Here is a 23,169-nt window from a genome sequence, read left to right as displayed (position 1 = left end):
TTCATTTGCAATGAAGGATTTGGGAGCTGCAAAACAAATCCTTGGTATGAGAATCACTAGAGACAGGAAAAATCGCAAATTAACATTGTCTCAGAATGAGTACATACAAAAGGTGTTGAAAAGATTTAATATGCACAATGCAAAACCAGTTAGTACACCTTTTGCTAGCCATTTCAAACTTAGTAAGGAAATGTGCCCAAAGAACTAAGAAGACATGGATTATATGTCTAAAGTTCCATATGCATCAGCAGTTGGAAGCTTAATGTATGCAATGGTCTGCACAAGGCCTGATATTGCACATGTAGTGGGAGTTGTAAGCAGGTACATGAAAAATCCAGGAAAGGAACATTGGATGGCAGTGAAATGGATTCTCAGATATTTGAAAGGTATCACAAATCAAGCATTATGCTTTGGTGGTGCAAACATTTCTCTACAGGGATATGTTGATGTAGATATGGCAGGTGACAGGGATAACAGGAGGAGCACTACAGGATATGTATTTACTGTTGGTGGAACAGCTGTCAGTTGGATTTCAAAAATCCAAAGTGTTGTTACACTTTCAACAACAGAAGCAGAGTATGTTGCTGCTACAGAGGCTAGTAAAGAAATGATTTGGTTACAAAGGTTTATGGGTGAATTGGGTAAGGAGCATGATATGGGCACGTTATACAGTGATAGCCAAAGTGCCATTCATCTTGCAAAGAACTCAGCATTTCATTCTAGGACTAAACACATACAGCTCAAGTACCATTTCATACAATCAGTGTTGGAAGATGGAGAGTTGAAGCTGGAAAAGATACACACTAGCCAGAATCCTGCAGATATGCTAACAAAAGTTGTAACCAGGGAGCAATTGAGAATATGCTCAGTTTCAATTGGTCTTCAAGGATGACGATGAAGATGAGAAATAGCCAGGTCCAAAGAGGAGTCATTGTCCAGCAAATGAAGCAGCGGTGGAGTTTCTACAATGAGTCTCCAAGTGGGAGATTGTTGTGTGTGGAGCATGATTGTTCAGAGGTCTTTGTTTCAGCCGGACGTATACCCCAGGAAGTTTGTACACCCCTCCACGCGGGGGGGTGCGGGGGGCACTTATCCCCCCCGCGGGGGTCCGGGGGGGGCGATCCCCTCTGGCTGGGGGGTCCGGGGGCCAGCGGTCCCCCGATGGGGGCTCGGGAGCAGCGCCCCCGAAGCTAAAAACAAATGTAAAATTGCCTTGTAAAGGTATAATAATATCTAGTCAATCTGGGCCGTTCATTAGGTGGATGATCTGACGGTAGAACTTATGTTTAGTTTAGGGTTTTTTGCCCTAGAAGGCAACCCCCTCTCTTTGTATGAGGGTATTGTATTTGAGGCTGTGAAATAGATGTGTATTCTATGAGCGAGAAACAGAGAGGTGAGACTGTGAGAGAAAACAGAGGATATTACAGCGGATTTGTTGTAGGTTGTGTCTCTTCATTTTGCTGGATATAGAAAGGAAGGACTGGCTGTTCGGGGTGGACGTAGCCCAAACTGGGTGAACCACGTATATATGTGCCTCTCTTGTTTTGTGCGTTTTCTGTGTTTATATTTCTGCAATATTTTATGTGTTCCATTGCTCCGTAATATATAATTTTCTAACAATCAGATCTATAAAATCACAATGCGAGACCAAGACTAAGTTAATCCAATAGCTGATGGACGAATTGCATGGGACCGTGAAAGTTCTTGTACCTTGGATTCAGATGAAGAGTTGAAACATTAGCAAAATAGGATGCACGAAGTATCCACACTACATTGCAACATGATGACCAAATCATTACGATGTGTGTCATTAGAGGTAAGAAATTTAGCTTATTACAATGGTCTAACTGATGTAGATAAATTTTTGGATGATTTTGAAAGAGAAGTTCCAGAGGATTATCGCTTTCAAGCATTGGACTGGCCACTGCACGCTACGCCCGCTCAGTGGTGGGGTATGCACAAAGACAACTTTGATGAGTGGCGCAATTACAGAAGGATGATGAGAATGCGATTTGGTCAGCCTAAAGTATGGGTAATTAAGAAGTATGATGGAAAGAATGATCCACACGATCATTTGGCCAAATGGACTAAGGGATATGGAACAGAGCTGTAGCCAAAATGGGTGCATTTATTCTGTCACACTCTAGAAATAATCCCTATGAATTGGTATTTGGAAAGGGAGCTCCGCCATGACACCGCGAAGTGGGATGTCTTAGGAGAAGACTTCGTGAGGACATTCATCTTTGAAGACGGGTTTGAAAGCATTGATGAGGCGATGCAAGAGTTTAAGGCAGTGATCTTTTGAATCCAGCATGATCCTTTGGAATTAGTTCAACCAGATTGGAGCACCCAACTGCGCCATGGGCTGGAATGCTATAATATGACTACTGAAATGGAGGATGAGGATCCAAAGAATATCAATATCTGAGAAGCAGAAGGCCACCACGAGGTTGTGGGACCATAGATACCGAATCCAGACATCATCGTGCCCTTGGAAACTAGGCAAGTAGACATTGGCACAGAGGTGTAGCCGAAGTTTGTGAAGATTGGGGATTACTGGGATGATGCTACAGTAGATAAAGTCATTGAGTTGCTCTGTGAATATCAGGATTTGTTCCCTACAAAATTTTCGGACTTGAAAGGCATCATAGGTGATTTGGGAGTGATGAAAATAACTCTGAAACCAGACGCGAAGCCCATTAAGCAGAGACCATATCGCCTTAATCCCAAATACAAGGAAAAGGTCTGCTTGGAGTTGGATGAGATGCTTGAGGCAAGAATTATTGAACCTGTGGAGGAATCTGATTAGGTGAGCCCAATGGTAGTTCAGGAAAAGAAGCAGAAGGACAAAATAAGGATTTGCATAGATCTAAGAAAGCTTAACGATGCTTGTGTCCATGATCCTTTCCTGACACCATTTACTGACGAGGTCCTGGACAATGTTGGAGGACAATAGGCCTATTCATTTACTAATGGGTTCTCTAGATACCATCAAATCAATATCACGCCAGAAGACAGGAGTAAGACAACCTCCGTGATAGAATGGGGGTGTTTTCAGTAAATAGTGATGCCCTTCGGACTCAAGAATGTGTCAATGATATTCTCTCATGTATTCATCGCAGTATTCAAAGAATTTATTCACAAATTCTTGGAAGTATATTTTGATGATTGAGAAGTGTTTGGGCTAGTAAAGCGCCGTGTAGCCAATCTGCACTTGATGTTGGATACGTGTCGAAGGTATCAGATCGTACTGAACCTAAAGAAGTGCTTGTTTTGTGTCCCCTTTTGGGTTTTGCTGGGTCATGTGGTATGCAGGCAATGACTTTTGGTGTATCCTACCAAGATCGTGGTAATAATCAATTTGGAAGCCCCAAGGAGTGTTAAACAGTTGCGCGCAATGCTGGGCCATACTCAGTACTATCGAAAGTTTATCAAGGCTTATTCTCAGATTACCGCACCCATGGAGAAGGTTCTAAAGAAGGATGCTACATTCTATTGGAATGAAGAATGTTAGTGCAGTCTGGATGTCTTGAAGGAGAAAATAGTTACCGTGTCAATCTTGATCTTCTCGAACTAGAAGAAAGAATTCCATGTGCACATTGATGCCTCGTGTATTTCATTGGGAGAAGTGCTAACACAGGTTGGCGAAGGAGAACTAGATCACCCTATAGCATTTGCAAGCAGAAAATTGTCAAAGGCTGAAAAGAATTATTCGACAACAGAGCACGAAGGATTGTCTATGTTGTACGCACTTCTTATGCTATACAACAACCCCCCATTTCTAAAAAACTTTTACACAAAATTTTTAATAAAAAATGGGTCCCTTTTTAAATAATCTTAGTTAGATTTGTGAGTTGATAAATAAAACTGGTATTGACCTCTTTACAAGAAAAATCTTTATCAAAAGCCTGATGTAAATGATTCATTTTGTAAAGCCTTTTGAAAAATACAAAGTGTTCCTTTAAAAAACATTATGAATAATTCAACATTGCAATAACGCAATCGGAGATCACATATCGCAATGACAAAGGGACATACACAAATAGGGCGTCAACAAATCCTCCGATCCGATAAAGGTAATCGCAATCGACAATCGGAGATATCACATGACAAAGAGATAAAATCACAAACCAAACCCCTGATTGCGATCAATTAATAGGGCGCGCATCTCAAGAGGAAAACATACGCTAAAACATTTTGCATACAAAATACTCCGCTTTATTATAATATCACTATTCGGCAATCGGAGATATTCGTTGCAAGTCATAAAGCCTCTCCCCTTGAAACTTTCGATTGTGATTTGCGGTTTATCGTCGATCGCCAATCGGGGAAATCTGAAGACACGCTTGAGATAATCATTTAATATTGATCGACGAGATGGATATTTATGGTATTTATTCATCACGATTGGTGACTTGAACGGCTATTAAATTTTACAGTTAAGAGTACATCCTTCAAAAGATTTCATTCGTGGTACATCCGATTTATCATGTGTTAACTGCCTTAATTCTGTTGATTTTCATAGTAGCTTTTAGCAGCATATCCCTGTATTATAGTTTGAAACTGTCGTGCAGTTTCTCAGAACTCATGAATCTAGAAAAGATGGGGAAGAAATTTAAGAAGGCCAAAGCAACCCCTGTAGCCAAAGAACCAGGACCGAGAAAGAAGGGATTAATTTCAGATACAACATGTCTTGGTCTGGGAAATGCGAGGTGGGAAAGCATTTATAATCTGATAGAAGTAGAAGAGCCCGAAGAATTAGAAGAGGAAGCCACAGCCGATTCAGCCAACAAGTCAGAGGGGACTCTCAAAGAATTGGCCTATTCATACCTTCATAGAACAGCAGTGCGGGCCAAAAATTTTCAATACACTGATGTGGTTAGATGGGGTTTCGAGAAAATCCCAACTTCGGATAGAACATTTTCCACGGCCGATGGAAGGATATTCAGGTCATTCAAACCTGAAGATCTCAGGCAAATGTACCATCTACCTTCACCTAAGAAGCGCTATAACAAGGCATTCCTAGAAGCGTTTGCAAAAGAAAACGACTTGGAATCAGACCCGATCAAGCACTAGAGGCATTTCCTAGAAAAACATAAGCATGATTCATCGGGTAAGTATTTTGTCGACTCATTAACTTCTCCTTGTTGCTATGCTAGAGCTATGATGTGTAGACTGTAAGGACAACATGATTCTGCAAAATTTTCTATAGATATGGTCCCGTTAATGGAAGCTGCGATTAATGGTTATGTTATGGATTGGGAAAATATTTTGTCTGATAGACTAGCCACTGAGATATTAGAACACAGAAGAAAAGCATATACAACTTCCCGAATCATTCCCCATTTCTATTTTTTTTTTTTCTCTGCAAAGACTAAAATCTATTAACTAAAAAGAGGAATAATTTTACAAGGAGTTGAGGCCTCAGAGAACAGAACCCGAGAGCACTCAACACAGCAGAACTTCCCCAGTACAAAAGGAACCTGGGGAGACCAGTTACAAAGAGCTAGAAGACAGATATAGAACCCAGAGATAGACCCGTAGAACATAGGTAGAGACATTGACAGCAAAAAAGTCTAAGTACTTGGCAAACCAGCCGATAAATAAACAAACACCGCCCCAAAGGGAAACAAAAACAACAGGTTGAAGATGTTGAACCTTGACTATGAGCAGAGTTGCCTGGAAGTAGTCATCTAAGCGATATCAAAACCAAAAAGGGAGAAAAAACAGACCCAAGTGGCGTTAAACTTCCACATCCTCACCAGGAGTCTACTCCTCTACCAGACACGTGCTGCCAATCCTAAAATTTTCATTGCCACCCGTCTCACTTGCTGGGTTCACCAAGGAATGACTTGTAGCTCCAAAAGTCCCTTCCCCGGCCACTGGATTTATGTCTTCAAGAGGTGGAATGCTTTTGGGAATTTCATCCTTACCAAACTTATCATTCGTTTGATTCTCCTGGCTTCCCTCATCCATTAAATGCTCACTGCTTTAAGAAGGATCAGGAGCCATGCATGACAGAGTAGAGATTTGATTTTCTTCTTCCGAAAGGATTATAGTGATGTGAGCAGTAATCAGAGGCCTATTTAGATTGCTTTGGAATTTGAAATGCGTGGTTTGGAAAGCACTATTTCGAATTGGCTTGCGCACAGGGATCGGAGGAGGCGCATCCACATGAGTGGAGGGAAGATTGATAGGCGACTGTTCAGGGTCCACAGAATGACTAGCGGTTGGACGTTTGCCGCTTCCACGTCGCCCCCCGGAATGATTCCTCCCACCCTAGCAAACCATTATGAAGAGCGAAGGGGAAGGCACAGAGAAACCAGAGACAACAACAGGGGGATAAAATGATTGACACAGAGACCGAATCAAACGCACAGAGACCGAATCAAAAATCCTGCAGTATCCATCCTTAATAATGTTATCCCTCTTGTGCGAGGTGATAACCTGGGAAGCCACGCTGCCCTGCAGCTGGCAGTACCTGGTCTTACAATCTGTCATGACTATCATTTAATTCATTTGTGTCACCCGCATCCGGGGTATTCCCCCTTTCTATTACAGTGCATATATTTTGGATATTATTTGTTTTAATTCTAAATTCCTGATACTCGAATGGAAGTAGACTTCCCAAGATCACAACCCTATTCATATCTACACAAGCAGTTATGGAAGGCACACTATAAAAATCACCTGTACAGAATTTGCAATGGTTTTGTTTCACTTGTATATTATTCTATTTTCAATAAGCCTGCCCCCAGGATATCCCAGGAAGCAGCAGTTGACCTAACAGCAGTAGGTAGCTGGTTCGGAGAGGAGAAATTTACCTATGTGAGGCTTTTTGGCAGTCTCACTAAACCCCATGTTCTTCCTCTATATGTTCCTGATAAATTGTTAGCCCAAGAATTGGCATATCAGATAACAGTTTCAGGAACATCAAGAACCCTTAAGGATTCCAAGAAACAAATGTGGCCTATATTCTCCCTAAAATGTAGCATTTTTACCTTGCATGATTACAAGCATGCAGAGAAAGAAGCCGAGAATATTCAGATGCTGAATCTTGCCACCATTCTGAGTAGGCAATATGACCCAAGGAAGGTTGCCTATAATGTTACCTCTCAAGCTAAACTTGCCAAATTCGAGCATGAAGCAGATGATTTTGATGATTTATTTGCTTCAGCCGAAATTTTTTTTCAGGTTAAAGGATTGGCTAGGATCAGGTATGGAGAAGAGGGGTTAGAAACATTCAATAGGCTCAAAGCCCAGAGGTTGCAAACTCTGCATTTGGACCTATTAGCTACAGCCCCGACAGATCAGCCATAGAGTCAAAGTGAACAAAAAGCCACCAACAAGACTCCTGTAGTGGAGAAGATTCCTGAAAAAAGAAAAATTGCCAAAGCAGGAGCAAGGAGAAGGAAAAAGTAGTGAACTCATTGATTCAAGCATTTATGTTGATCCTAAACTGATCAAGGAATGGCAGCAATTTGATTCCATTATTAGCAATACTGAGAGCCTTCAAGGATTCAGCACACTTGAGGTGACAACTAGTCAAAAATCAATAATCAATACAGTTCCGACTGAAGGAACTAGCAGCCCACCTATAACTCATAAGGATGTAGAAATAATCCCCAAAAATACCTCCGATGAAATTGTTTTGCATGTAGAAGAAATACCACCACTAGATGTCTTCTACAGCCCTAAGCATAGGGCTATAGTCAAAATACAAAGGAAAAAGAGGAAAGTTGATCAATCTCCTCTTTTGACGTCACAAATGGAGATAAAAAATGTGGTATGGAGAGAAGAAGTTAACCCTTGTGAAGATCTCACTAAACTTTCTCAGTATGCTAGAGCATACACAGCGGCCACAATGGACAAAGCATCAGAGATCAGTGACTTGCTCAAAGAAAAAGACCAAGCAATCATTTTGCTGGAAACATAGGCACAAGAGAAACAATAAAATATAGAGCAGTTGGAACAACAGTTAGCAGTCCAGAGGCAGTTAAATGAACAATTGAACGAGCAATTACTCAAATAAAAACAAATGATTGATTAACATGCAATTCAGAAGCAACAGGAATTATCCCAAGCATTGAGCAAATTGCAATTGTTACACAGTAATTTCTCACTGTCTCCCTGTTAGTCACCCTACTGTGTCAGGAATTCACAATAATCAAGTTCATGCCCTCTGAACTGGTCAAATAACCCACTTTTCCAAAGTTTTCATCATCAGCGCAACTGTTATTAAAATAACCGCGCTGACTGGCGCTTCATAACAGACCGCATGCGCTGCCAGCGCGGAAGCACACGACTTTCCCGCGCTGGTCGAATTTCATGACCATCGCAGCCTCTGTTTATATTAAGTCGCACTGACATGGCCCTGCCTATTACTACCTTGCGATGTCAGCGCGACAGACCAGTTTTGCACCCGCGCTGATCCAGTTTGGGCGAATTTGTTCCAACAGCCAGCCTTCCAGATAACTACAGGCTTGGTTGTTGGCCTTGTGAGTGTCGCCTCCCTTCTATGGCATGTCTGTTCGTCATTTGAAACCACCTCCCTTGAAGATAAGCTCATCCTTCCACCATTCAAGGAGACTCCTTCTCCTATTTAAGCCTCTACCATTGCCATGAGCAGCTAGTTTTTGATAGCTTGGATTGTGTGGAGTTTATAGTGCTCAGATTGCTGCTGCTATAGGTAGTTGGTGTGATAAGTGTGGAAGTGCTAGATAGCTTGGGGAAGGTTGTGGAGTGTTGCTTGTGTGAAAGAGAGAGTTTCTTGTCTTGGGAGATCCATTTCTAGAGGTGAATGCTTGAGAGACTTGCTGGCTGGACCCCCTGAGAAGGATATCGACGTCAGAACATTTGGTTGTACTCTTCTCTGTTATTGATTAATAATAGATGACTACTATTATGGTTCCATTCTCATTTGTCTTTGTAATGGTTAATGTGAATTACATCCTTTCTGACTGATGTATAATTGCTTTTATTAGATTTCACGCTTGTGTTTGTCTTTCTCTTCGTGTGTGCAGGTATCTATTCGCGGAGATCGTGAAGGATTGTGACCGGCCAGAGCGAAGGAGCGAGAGCGGCATCTCTTCATCAAACTATAGCGTTGGAATCCAAGTAGGTGTCCATTGCCTATCTTTTAATTGCAATTAGGAACTTGCATAGTAGCATTGACTGATTGTTGCTAGACCCATTCTGGGCTAGTAGGGATCGCCTCTATCCGTAGAGGGGATTTACCTCTCCAACAATTTGGCGACTCCACTGGGGAGCTGGCCTCTGTCCCTTTTCATTCATTCTTTCTTTGAGCTTGCTTGATTGCTCTCTCTTTGAAGATTAAGGGGTTGGTTTTTTGCTTTTGGATTTCCTGGTTCAATCTGGGAAGTGCTTGAATTGTTTGAAGAACCCTTGCCTTGGTTTGGGAGCTTTTTGTTTGGTTCTGCTTGTTTTTTAGCCTCAGCGCGTTTTTAATTGAAACAGTCGCGCTGACATCGCTTGCCTGTTTCTTGAGTCTCGCGGTCATCGCGCTTTCTCATTGAACAGTCGCGACGGTTCTGAAATCGAACCAGCGCGGATAACCCGTGTCCTTCCGCGCTGACAGCGCATTGTTGCTACGCGTGACCTCATGTCAGCGCATTGTTGCTGAGTTCTACCCGCGCTGATCCTGTAGAATTCTTTTTGATTCAAATTTGCCTCCTGAGCCTGTTGGTTTGACTGTCCCTTACTCTTTCCACTTGGTTTGTGGCTTGTTTTTCATTGTTTGAACTGTGAGACACTTGCTTGCGAAGTCTTGTTGGGCGGATTTTGGTTTTGTGTCCGGTGACCTAGTTTTGTCATCCCGTTTTCGCTGGATTGATTTTGCTTTATCGCTTGTTCACGAAGATCCGTTGCTACTTGCCTTTGCTTTTGCGAAAACCTTCCTTTTTGCTTTCTTTGCTTGGTTGTTTAGGTGGTTGTCCTCGAACCAGTCCTTCGGTTGTTTCGTTTACTTTCCGCCACCCAGACATAGATTACAATTGCTTGGGTTCAACCGGCTCTTTTCACGCTTGTTGTGTTTTTCATTGAGTGATTTTCTTTCTTTTACTCGGTGTTGCTGTCTCTCAAAATTCATTGTAAGTGCATTGTGCCATTGAAAAGGAAATCGAACTAATATCTTTTGCATTCAATAGTTAATGAAAAGAAGAGCATTTTATTGATTTGCATTCTCAAAAGAAAAGTCTCATTTCTTTGTCATTAGCTGCATTAGATTGTTTGATTGTTTGAGTTCGTTTTGTTTGATTGAAAGCTCTTAACCCTCTCATAGTTAGAATTCATCGAACGAAATGGTGTTCTTTGGCATATAGCTTGCATCTAGGTAATTGTGAGAGATCACACGATAAGGCCTGAAATCGAAACTTAAATTCAAGATCAACCATAAAATAAACTGAATAAACCTAAAAATGCATTGGAACTTAACGCAAACATCTAGAGGTCTAGGTTAGAGACATGTTCCGGCGTCTTTAAACATAGTCACTATTGTTTCACATTACGGTTGGGTGATTCCTCCTTCTGTGACTCGATAGTGGTCTAACACAGACTGTGCTCCCACGTACCGTCGCGTATATAGGGAGACCCCACTAGGCTTTTATCCTTGATCCATAGGAAGCCGAGTCTGCCGCCTTGTGAACCGTAACGCACCGAACACAGCATTCGGGAAGATTGACTGCAGTACGGAAAGTCCTTGGTTCTCATACGATCGCCAAGGTGTATAAGCAGTTTTACGGATTGCTTGGTAAACCCTTTACCTAGAGTCTCCAGAGCAGTCACTTTTGATCCTTTTCGGACTCTCTAAAAGAAAAGGTGCCAATGAGCGTCTTGTCACTTCGTGCTCATTAAACATTCGAAGGAGACTGGAGTCATCTTTTTGTCCTTTTCTCGACTCTTGAAACATGAAAAGGTCAAGTTTGGTTCCTGTGTCTTAAAAATTTATTCAGCCACAATAACATTACCTGGTTAGATTTTGTGTGCGTTAGTTTGAGTAGGGTCTTTATCGTTAGTTTCCTTTAGGGTTTTGTGTGGGGTTTGTCATCCTGGCTGACCCGTCAACTCCCGGTCCAAGTGATCAAGGTTCCCCATCTTCTGTTGCTCCTGAGGTACCAGTTGTAAGCGATACTCTTCCTGTTATCCCGAGTATCCAGCCTATCAACGTACGTGCCCCGGGCGACGAGGATTACGAAGAAGATTGGAATCCTATCTGGGAGCCTGACGAAGACGATATCCCTCTTACCCCTCCCGGTATGTCGTCTCTGATGTCCACTTCCCACATGGATGAGACATCTCCCAGCACAGGTGAGACACCCGTGGTGTCAAATGTTGAATCTCCCATTCCAGCTACCTCTCCCCTCCCTCCACGGTATCAGTCGATGAGGGATAGAATAGCTGCCAGAATGCCTTCTACGACTATATGGGACCCTAGTCTCATTGCCACCATGGAACCTTTTCTTTCGCAACCCCCTAATACACCTGTTACTTCGGTTCCCACCAATCCAACCATTTGTGTAGCGTACTCGACTCCGGTCATCAGTGCCGTGACAGCGTCTTCATCTATGAACCCTGGGGCTGGTCCCTCTCACGGTCAAGTGAGTAATGGTCAGCCGGGACTTTCGTCTGGAGTCATCGATCCTGCACAGAGTGCTCAACCCTCTTCTGGTCCTGTTCCAGGAGGGGGGCCCTATGATGCCCAGGGGCAACCCATTGTGGACCCAAATTACCAAGGTCCCCTCTTTTATTATGACTCTACTGGTCAGTACCTTCAGTTCGCTCAATCCGCGCCTCTTCAACATTTTGTTGAAGTCTCGGTACCGTTGTCCATCTCTTACGACGCCAGTACTCATACTTTTCGAGGCCGCCAGGTAATCCCTGGGCAGCCTCAAGGACCACCAAATCAAGGCCAGCCGCCTTATGTGCAAACCCCTCAGGGGCAGCCACTTTATGGCCCGCCTTACCCAGGACAATCTGGGGGCCCGCAAGGACAACCCTACCTGGGACAACCTTCGGCCGTTGGTGGTCCGTCGTTTTCCTATCAGAGTCAACCTTCTGGTTACCCAGGGCAACCTGGTACCCAGCAAGGTTACCCAACTGGACAACCAGGGCAGCCTTACATCCAACAAGGCCAACCTGGTCTCCAGCAGGGTTACCCAGCTGGACAAGCTGGGCAAGCTTATACTCCTCAAGGTCAACCAGCAGTCCAGCAGGGGTATCCTCTTGGGCAGGGGGGCAACCCTACATACAGCAGGGCCAACCTACTGCCCAGTCTGGTCATCTTTCTGGGCAAGGAGGGCAACCCTACGTACAGCAGGGCCAACCCACTGCTCAATCTATGCATCCTCCTGGGCAAGGGGGGCAGCCTTCTATACAGCAAGGCCAACCCACTGCTCAGCCTGTGCACCCCGGGGGGCAGACGGGCCAACCTTCTATACAGCAAGGTCAACCCGCTGTCCGCCCTAATCACCCATCTGGACAGGCTGGCCAGCCTCAGGGTCAACCAGCCGTCCAGCCGGCTCAGCCATCTGTTCCGCAAGGACAACCCTTGGTGGTTCACGGACAACCTGGCACCCAGCAGATTCGTCCTTCTGGGCAGGCAGGTCCGTCTCAAACCCAACCAAGTCAACCTTCCGGCCAGATGATCCAAGCCCAACCGGTTCAAGGACATTATTCTGGGCCCCAAACTCAAATGGGTTATCAAATGCAAGGTGGGCCGCAGCCCCAACCTTCTTACCAGACGCAGCCTCCTTATCAGGCTCAGTATGGGGCTCAGCAAATGTATGGCTACCAGCAACCCCAGGGGCAAACTCAGTTTACTCCTTATCAAAATTATCAACAGCCGCAGGTCACTCCTTACCAAAATTATCAGTATGCTGCACCTGCTGGGCAAGTTGCTAATACATGGGGAGCTGGGGGGCAGACGCAGGGACAACTGTCCGCATATGGCCAGAATCCGTATGGACAGAACTCCTATGGGCAAGGTCCCTATGCACCAGGTCCTTTTGGGCCGAGTCCATCTGGACAAAGCCCGTGGGGGCAACCACCACCTGGGTGGAACCCTAATACTGCCTCGAATTCGCAGCCACAAATGTCCTTTAACCCTCAGTTGCCGTTCTTAGCGACGTTGGAACTCCCTGATGTGTCCAAGTTGACAAATGATCCTATTTTGCATAATCCGTATTGGCCACTAGTTCCAACTAAAATACCAGGTGATTGTCCAAAATTTGATGGCAAAGCTGGTGAAGATCCTCAAGCCCATGTCATGACCTATCACCTTTGGTGTTCATCGAACTCATGGCTTGATGACTCTATCCGGCTCCGCCTTTTTCAGAGAACTCTCACCGGTTCAGCCGCTAAGTGGTATATTGAGCTGAATCGCGGCATGTTTCAAGATTTCAACTCGCTGGCTATGGCGTTCTTAACTCATTTTCAGTTACCCATTCGGTACGAGACAGGGACAAATCTCCTCACGTCTCTTAAACAGGACACGGCTACGCACATATCTGATCATATACATGAATGGAGAAGGCGTCGTCGCTTGATCAAATTCTGGATTCCTGATCAACTCCTGACCGACTGGTTCACGACTTCCTTTGTCCCTAAAATTGCAAAAGACATCGCAATGGGAGCTTGTGTAACTAAAGAGCAAGCAATCGCGCGAGCTCAGTACCTCGACTTAGTGTACTCTCAGTCGGGTACTTTATATGAGTATTTGCCAGATGCCCCAAGGCCTGGGCAGTCCAAGGCTCCGTCGAAACCATCTGTTGATGGATTCATTGGCTCTGTAAACTCGTCATCGAAGAAATCGGCCGCGAACCCTGGAAAGCAGAAACAGAACCCTTCTAACGAAAGTGCTTCTCAGGGCCAATCAAATTCTGGGAGTACCTCCGAGGTAAACTCCATTCAGTCCACCACGGCGGACAAATCCTCAAAAGGGAAAAGGAAAGGGAAAGCTAAAGATAAATCTGGACAGCCCAAACAGGATCCCCCTAAGCCTCCCTCCGAGGAAGGAGCTAAGCGAAAACCTAAGTATCCTTGTCTCATCTGCGATGAGGATCACTACACTAAGGACTGCCCAAGGCGGTCCGAAGTTAGTCGACTTTTGAAAGGTGCTCCTGGGCCTCCTGCTGTGCTTAAAGAGCCTTTCCCTTCCCAGCAGACTCAAATGGTGGCAGATCCGTCTCAATCCTCTTCCTCGTTCGGTTCTCAAGTGTTCATGGCTGGAACGATTCCCATCCATGTTTCAACTCGAGCAAAAGATTATCCATCTCAAGCTGGGAAAGAGCCGGAGGTTCCCTCCAGTGCTCCTCCGTCCAGTTCTGGTCCCCTTCACATTGAACGGCCCAGCACTGAGACGATCCCCCGACCCCCTCCGAAAGGTGTACTCAGGAAGTCATCTTATAACCCTAATGCTCGTGCTGCCCAGCATTATAGCATTATTGAGGACTTAGCTCAGGCTCCGTTTGCTATGTCCGCGTTAGAAGTCCTCCAAAGCTGCCCCTCCCAGAGGAAGTCCTTGCTATCAGCTATTGGTGGCATCGACCCGGCAGATTCAGATTTGATTTCTTTTGATCTCGAGGGTTTTACACAGAGACTGCCTCACCAAGTGGCCTTCCTTATACAGGTCATCATCAATGGCAAAACGATCCATCGTACAGTTATTGATGAGGGTGCCTCCACCTGCATCATGTCTGTTGCTTGCTGGAAGGCCATTGGTTCTCCTACTTTGAGCCAGTCTCCTACGACCCTGGAAGCCTTCGATGGAAGAGAGTCTTGTCCATATGGTATCCTCCAACGATTGCCTATCTCTTTAGAAGGGAAGACCGTAGAGGTGGAGGTCGAAGTTGTTGATGCTAATCTCACTTACAACCTCCTCCTTGGACGGAGCTGGACATACGCCATGCAAGCCGTAGCTTCCTCCTTGTTCCGTGTCGTTCGTTTCCCTCATCAGGGGAAGATTGTCACGGTGGACCAGCTCTCCTTTTTCGCTTCTTCTTCTGAAGGTAATGTGCCATTCGTGGAGCATACCTCTAAGTCATTAGTGAGTGTGGGCGCCGGACTTTTCAAAGATCCCGCTTTAATGGGAGTCTTTCCCCTCCCACCTCCGAATCTCGCCCCTGTCAACATGATCTCAGTACGTTCTGATCCATGGGTTCTTCCTCCCCCGAATCAGGAAGACTCTTGGGGTGATATGATGCCGTTGAGTCCTGCCGAGCTCAACTACGTCGAGATTGTCGCTGCATCGGCTCCCCCTCCTGAACCTGCTTTTCCAAGCAGTGTTCCCGATTCATATGATCATTTCCCTTGGCTGGGTGATGAGGCCACTTCGGATCCACTGAAGGAAACATTTCCCTCCGATGAGGCCATCATAGAGACCATGTCTCTCGAAGAGCTCCCTTGGTCAGATTACCACCATCGCTCTTCGTTTCTCCCTCCACATTCGGAAATGGTCGCATGTCTCGAGCGGTTTGCTTCATGTGTCCCATCCCCGCCCCTCCAAACACCTGTTCAGCTGTATCAAGTGTCTTCTGAGGGCAATATGGGCAACATCACGCAAACCCAGCCTATCGACATCTCTGTCAAACCAGGGATTGTCGAGAACATTTACATTGGAGTCACGTGCACTCCTGAGGAAGTTCAACTCTATACTGCTCTATTTCGCGAATTCCGTGATGTCTTCGCATGGTCCTACGAGGAAATGCCCGGCATCGACCCTAGTATCGTGGTGCACGAAATACCGACATATCCAGATGCTAAGCCCGTTCGACAGCGCTTACGCCCAGTGCACCCTCGAAAGGCTGCAGCCATCAAGGCCGAAGTCGAAAAGCTTCTTAAAGCTGGTTTTATTTACGCCATTCCCCTTACGGATTGGGTGTCTAACATAGTCCCTGTGAATAAAAAGCAGGGCACTATCCGGGTCTGTGTTGACTACCGCGATATCAATCGTGCCTATCCGAAAGATAACTTTCCTATGCCTTTCATCGATCAGCTTATTGATGACTGCGCAGGAAGTGAGATTTATTCGTTTATGGACGGCTTCTCTGGCTATAACCAGATCAACATAGCCCCTGCAGACCAGCATAAGACAGCTTTCATTTGTCCTTGGGGTACTTTCGCCTATAAGAAGCTCCCTTTCGGTCTCAAAAATGCCGGCGCCACTTTCCAGCGTGCGATGTCATATGCTTTTCATGATATTCGACACATCGTACAGCCTTACCTGGATGACCTCCCAGCTCATTCAGCTAAGCGTCAGGACCACCCATTTCATCTACGCAAAATTTTTCTCCACTGTCGACACTACCGTATTCGACTCAATCCGCACAAGTGTGTCTTCTGCGTAGAATCTGGCCGACTGCTCGGGTTTATCGTCTCCCGAGAAGGCATCCATCTGGATCCCCTCAAAGTCGAGGCCATCTTGAATCTTCCTCCCCCTGCCTCTTTGCAGCAATTGCAGAGCTTGCAGGGCAAAGCTAATTTTCTTAGACGTTTCATTCTGAATTATGCCGAGGTGGCTAAGGGTTTTACACGGTTATTAAAGCGAGACACACCCTTTCGTTGGGATGCTATCGCCCAGGAATCTTTCGAGCGACTCAAAGACCTCCTTGTCTCAGCTCCGCTCTTAAGACCTCCCAACTACCACCGTGATTACACTCTCTATCTAGCTGCCGCTGACACCACCATCGGCATGGTTCTAGTGCAGGATGATGATGACGGCACCGAGCACGTTATCTATTATCTTAGTCGCAACCTTCTGGATACGGAAACTCGTTACGCATATGTCGAGAAGTTGGCATTGGCAGCTGTCTGCGCCGTCCAACGATTCCGACATTATATCCTGTTGCGCACCACGACCGTGATTTCTGACTGCAACCCAATGACCTACATTTTGTCGCGTCAACTGCTGGGGGGCAAATACTCGAAATGGATTGTAATCCTCCAAGAGTTCGACTTGGAATTTACTGCGGCCAAGTCTAAGAAGTCTCTGGTCTTTGCTGAACTGCTCTGTTCCCTGCCATCTCATTCTGCACCATCTCGTTCGGAGGAGCATATCCCGGATGAAACATTGTTTCTCATCAGCACCCTCGACCCGTGGTATGGGGACATTATAGTATATTTGCAGACGTCTTCCTTCCGTCCCAATGTGTCGAAAGATGCTCGACGGCGGATTCGTCACCAATCTCAACCCTATCGCATTCTTGGCGATACCCTGTACCGCCTCGGCGTTGACTCTGTTCTCCGCCGATGTTTGACTCTCGAGGAGGCTGAGCGGGTGTTGAATGACTGCCACTCCGGTGCTTGTGGCGGCCACATGTCCGGATATGCTACCGCCCAGAAAATTCTCCGTGCTGGTTACTTCTGGCCTTCTATCTTCAAAGATTTCATCCTTGCCGTCCGTGCATGCCATGAATGCCAGGTTTACCACCGGAAAATGCGTGCACCTCCTGCACCACTGCACCCTGTTGTTACCGTAGGTCCATTTGCCAAATGGGGCATCGATTATACGTCCTGTAACCCTCGTTCGGCCGGGGGGCATGGGTATATCATCGTTGCCATCGATTATTTCACCAAATGGGCCGAAGCGATGCCTACATTGAACGAAGACGGTTACACAGCAGCGCAGTTTTTGTTTAATCATGTCATTACTCGGTTCGGAGTCCCCCAGGCTATCGTCACGGATCACGGAAAACATTTCCGTAATCACATGATGACGGAACTAACGACCCAGCTAGGCTTGCATCAAGATAGCTCGACGCCGTATTACCCTCAATCCAATGGCCAAGTTGAAGCTGTGAACAAAGTTTTGATCACAATGCTCCAACGTACCGTGAATACGCACAAGTCTAACTGGCATCTGATGCTGTTCCCCGCCTTATGGGCCTATCGGACCTCTGTGAAGGACGCCACCGGTTTCACTCCCTTTCAGTTGGTTTATGGACTGGAGGCCACCCTTCCTGTTGAGTGTGAGATTCCTTCGTTGAAATTAGCTGTCGAGTTGCTTCCCAACACCACTCCGGTGGAGGAACGGCTTCTTTACCTAGAGCGGTTAGACGAGACCCGTCGTTTAGCTTCTCTGGCTATCGAAGCGCAAAAGAAGAGAGTTAAGGCTCACTTCGACCACAATATTCAACCTCGTTCCTTCGTTGAGGGAGATCTAGTACTGCTCTATGATCAAGCTAAGGATAAGCTGGGGGCAGGAAAACTCAAATCCATGTGGCTAGGCCCCTATATTGTGAAGAGAGTTTTGCAGAAGGGCGCATATGAGTTGATTGATTACGAAGGAAACCCTCTCGACAAGCCCCGCAATGGGCTTTATTTGAAGAAATATTATGCATGATTTCGTGCACCTAGCTTGTACATACGTGTGTTTTAGTGTGTTTTGTGTGTGCATGATTTCACGTTTTGCTTTGGTGTGAAGGCGTGTTTGCCTCTTATTGTGTCTCATGCTTCTTGTGCAGATGTCTAGTGCACCTTATGTTGGTTTCGCTGATGGCGCCTGCCGTAGTACTTGCAATTTGTCTTCTGCGGCATGGGCAATCTATGATCCTCACGGAGAGTTGCTAGACCTTCAAGGAGTCTGCCTCGGTCGTACCACTAATAATGTTGCCGAATACAGTGCCGTAATTGAGTTACTAGCCGAAGCAGTTGATCTCGGCATTCGTGCAATGATGGTAAACCTGGACTCTCAGCTCGTCGTCCATCAACTCAACGGGCGATATTCCGTCAGGGACCAACGCATTCTAAGGTTGTATCTACGTGTCAGATTGTTAGAAAGAAATTTTGATTATATCACATATCAACATATTCCGAGACGATTAAACACGTTGACTGATGCATTGGCAAATCGTGTGTTAGACAGACATTTGCGGAATAGATAAATATTATACGAGAAGACATAGAAAGCATAATAAGACCATAGAGTAAAGCATATGTAAATAAAATATTTTTCCAAGCATAGTTTGCATGCGTGTCGTGTGTGCTTTGAAGCTTGCATTTAAAAAATTAAAATATGTGGGTCATGTGTTGTGCAACTGATACATTAGATCACATTTGTATTGAGCATTTGCATAACATATAAAAACATCATCACATGTAACAAGATCCATCCAAAATCGGTATGTATATATATATATATATATCGTGTGGCGCACTAAAGCGCTCAAAAATAAGTGTATATGTCAAAAAATAAGGCCGATGTCCTCAGTACATCTGAGACACGAGTCTCTCAAAAAATACAGCAGTGGAAATAAATCCTAGGTGACTACCGTGGTAGGTTATGCTCTCTATAGCATACTACCGCCCGTGCCACTCGCCTCAAAAGGCGGTGCATCCTGGGCTCTACTCCCACTGTGTGAATTTGGGATGCTATGGGGACCTCCTCGATCCCCTGGTAATCTGGGACTCCCTCCAGTAGGCCCTCGAGGTTCTGCAATACGATCTCAGGTGTGTTGACTCCTGGAGGAGCCAGGGCCAAGACTCCGTCACCCTGTGCCTCTCTCCTCACCTCTGGAGCCAAACCAAGGGGTCTCACAGGTCCGACATCTGCATATCATAGCATTTATTGTCAAGGCATGTGCATGAAAAATCAAAAAACATTACAAAACATAAAAAATTAAAAAGAGATCAAGTGGCTTACCACCATCGTCCCACTGCTCTCCCGCAGGCAGCGGCATGTCCGGGTCACCTCTGAAGTCAATCCCGGCATATGGCCAGTCCTCTACAAAGATCACCTGGCGATCCAGCCACTCTCGGAAATAATGCCCCCATGCCACTGGGCGGCCGCCACCTCCTCGCGGCATGATGTGGCCCCACCGGCTAGCCCTCGTCTCTCGGGGACCCCTGGGTGGATCAAGGGCCATATCCTGCAGCTGTAACGCTGGCACCCGCTCCATCATGAGTGGGACTAGAATGGACCCGTAACCAAACTGCTTCGACTCCCCGCGTCGGCAGTTGCTCAGCTGTCTCTTCATGCTAGTGGTCACAGCTGCCGCCCAGTTGAATATGGTGGGTTGCAGACACTCGAGAGCCAGAAGTAGGTGGGTCTTTGAGGCCTCGTGATTGGCCAAAGACCCCGCTGCCCGGGTCACCATAAACAATATGCTCCGTAGGATGATGTCGTCCACTGACGGAATGGACACCTTTCCACTCCGCGTCTTGCGTGCCCGTGGGCACACACGAGCCATCAATTGATCCAAGGTCTCGCCGCTGGGTCGCTGCCCCTCCAGGATGGGCATCTCACCCCGGCGAGATAATCCAGTCAAGAAATAGATATCCGTGGCATCGAACTCAATGTCACGGCCGCGGATGGTGAACTTGCCATCAATTGGGTTCCAGGCTCTGATAAGGAACTCCAAGAGATCAGGTTGCGCCCGTAGACACGGAGTCAAGAATAATTTGAGAAATCCGCATGCTCGCATGGCATTGCGACTCCCAGCATCGGCATACGCGGCATCTCCTCGTAATCGTGGGCTCTCTCTTGCCACACAAACGCCATTTTGCCCTGCATGGCCATTAAAAAACATTAGAAGCTTACCTACAAGAATCTGGACGTTCAAATTTGCAAAAATGAAAGTTTACGGCGTCAGCGCGGCTGTTTTTAAAACAGTCGCGCTGACCATGGCTTCCCTTTGTTTTTTCCGCTGGGTCAGCGCGGAAGCACACGTGTTTTCCGCGCTGACCCAAAGGTGGTATGTGTAAATTTTTATCGATCAGCGCGGACCCGATAGGGATTTCCGCGCTGACCGAGAGCGCACCAACGCTCTAAAAATTCATCCAAATGGCCCAATTCCACCGTTAAAATGCTGAAAGAAGGAATCAAAATGGAGCGTAGGGAGAGAAGGACCTACCTGGAACAAGTTGCAGGAAGAACGGTGCTCGAACGGGGTGGAATTCGCTCCATCAACTTTGCAGCTTCTCAACGTTCTCCACAGCTCAAATGGTAACAATGGTAAAAATAGTTCATTTACCCCCCTATTTATGGTAAAAAATCTATATTTGACTATGGTAACTCATAAATGTGGGTTTTTGTTCAATTTTCACCATATATTGCATGCTTATGTCGCTGTACTATGATTTTCTACATGTTTTACTATGTTTTTAACATGTTGAACAGGTTTCACGTGGGTAGTGTTCTTGTGCAGATTTCCGTCTCGGTGGACTCATAATAGCCCTGTTCACACTTGATCTCGCGATGTCGTCTTCATGCTCTTTTCCGACGTAAATCAAGAAAAGATTGTCGGGTTCCCTCTCGACTCGTTAAAAGGAACGAGGGGCGGTCGCTTTTAAAGCTCTTTTTTCGACCGTTTAACTTAAAAAGATCGCCGGGTGTTTGTCGTTTCGCACTCGCTATTGGCCCCAAAACGACGTACTTCTGACCGCTTTTTTACTTTTTCGGGTCGGAGTCACTATTTACGAAAAGTACTCCTCGATCATACTGGTCGGGCGGTTCTTTCGGGCATTGTTTTATACTTTTTCGGGCTCGAGAGACACAACTTTACGAAAAAGGACCCCCCTGGAGTTTTCTTTTCGCTGTCTTTTCAGACTCTCTAAACAAGAAAAGACGCCGAGTTTTTCCTTTGTCAGACTCGTTAAAACTTGATGACATCGGGCGTTGTCGAAATGACACTCTCCAAGCATATGCTATCCCCGTCAAGCTTGTCATCCAAAAATAACCGGGGTACCTGCCAGAAATGGTGGGGAAAATGGAACTGTAATAATTGTCGTGTCGGCAGTATGTCGCTCTTGAACATGGCACTGGTCTCCGTTCGTGTCGGGTGGGGATTTCTCATCTTGTTTCACACTAGCCTCCGTGGGTTCGGGTTATCCTATTTGACCTCTCATTTGCTCGTTGCCTCGTCATCATACCCTCTGCTCATTTGATGTCAGATACTGCCAAATCCACTGTCGTGCCGCCGATATGTTCAAGAGAAGTTGACCTCTGCAACAGTGCAACCTCATCTGATGTCTCACACAAATCATTTTTACCTCTGTCTCGCGTCGATGATGTGGGAAACATTATGGCCCACCTTCGATCAAGGTCACTTCCTGTCGACTTCAGCTCATTATCCAGGAAGGTGACTTAGAGACTCCCTTCAGGTGCCTTGGAGCCTGCATGCCTCAATGGCAGGTTCTTCATGTTCGACGCGAGGTTTTCATCATTGGCCTCCGATCGAATGATTCCACGGGTGTTCGACACCAACTCATTGATTCACACGCCGCGGATTGTACCTATAGTACCTTGAGGACCATTTTCATTATTGGTGGTACCTCTCGCGTCTGTTAACAGTTTTCATCATTGACTGGTAATCAGACGATGTTCACGCATGTTCGACTTCAGCTCATGTATTCACATGCTTGGACTTGTACTTTGTTCGGGTCAGGACGGAGCGCAAGACCCTGGATCCCTGTCTGTTATGATCCAGGCTGTGATTTTGTGGATGATCATTACATGACTCATTGATGGATGGCTGCGCCCATACCTGAGTCTTCATGGATGGTTGCGACCATACCTTATCATTACTATGGTCTCTTTAGCTGGGTGGCTGCGTCCATTCCACAGACCTTCTTCATGTCTTTTGGATGGCTGCGTCCATGCCTAGACTACATGTACTTGATTATCAGAGATTTTCGGTCCTTCCTGGTGGTGTTCCAGTTCGGCGAGTTTTGTAAAGCATTTCACCCCTCCCACTCTCTCGGTCTTCATGCTTTAGGGGGCATCTGTTACACAGTAATTTCTCATTGTCTCCCTGTCAGTCACCCTACTGTGTCAGGAATTCACAATAATCAAGTTCATGCCCTCTGAACTGGTCAAATAACCCACTTTTCCAAATTTTTCATCATCAGCGCGACTGTTATTAAAATAACCGCGCTGACTGGCGCTTCATAACAGACCACATGCGCTGCCAGCGCGGAAGCACACGACTTTCCCGCACTGGTCGAATTTCATGACCATCGCAGCCTCTGTTTATATTAAGTCACGCTGACATGGCCCTGCCTATTACTACCTTGCGATGTCAGCGCGACAGACCAGTTTTTCACCCGCGCTGATCCAGTTTGGGCGAATTTGTTCCAACAGCCAGCCTTCCAGATAACTACAGGCTTGGTTGTTGGCCTTGTGAGTGTCGCCTCCCTTCTATGGCATGTCTGTTCATC

This window comes from Pinus tabuliformis, chromosome 7 (assembly GCF_031772625.1).
Source record: "Pinus tabuliformis cultivar Carrire ecotype Pingquan chromosome 7, CPIR1, whole genome shotgun sequence".
Lineage (NCBI taxonomy): Eukaryota > Viridiplantae > Streptophyta > Pinopsida > Pinales > Pinaceae > Pinus > Pinus tabuliformis.
Note: the sequence above shows the minus strand (reverse complement) of the source record.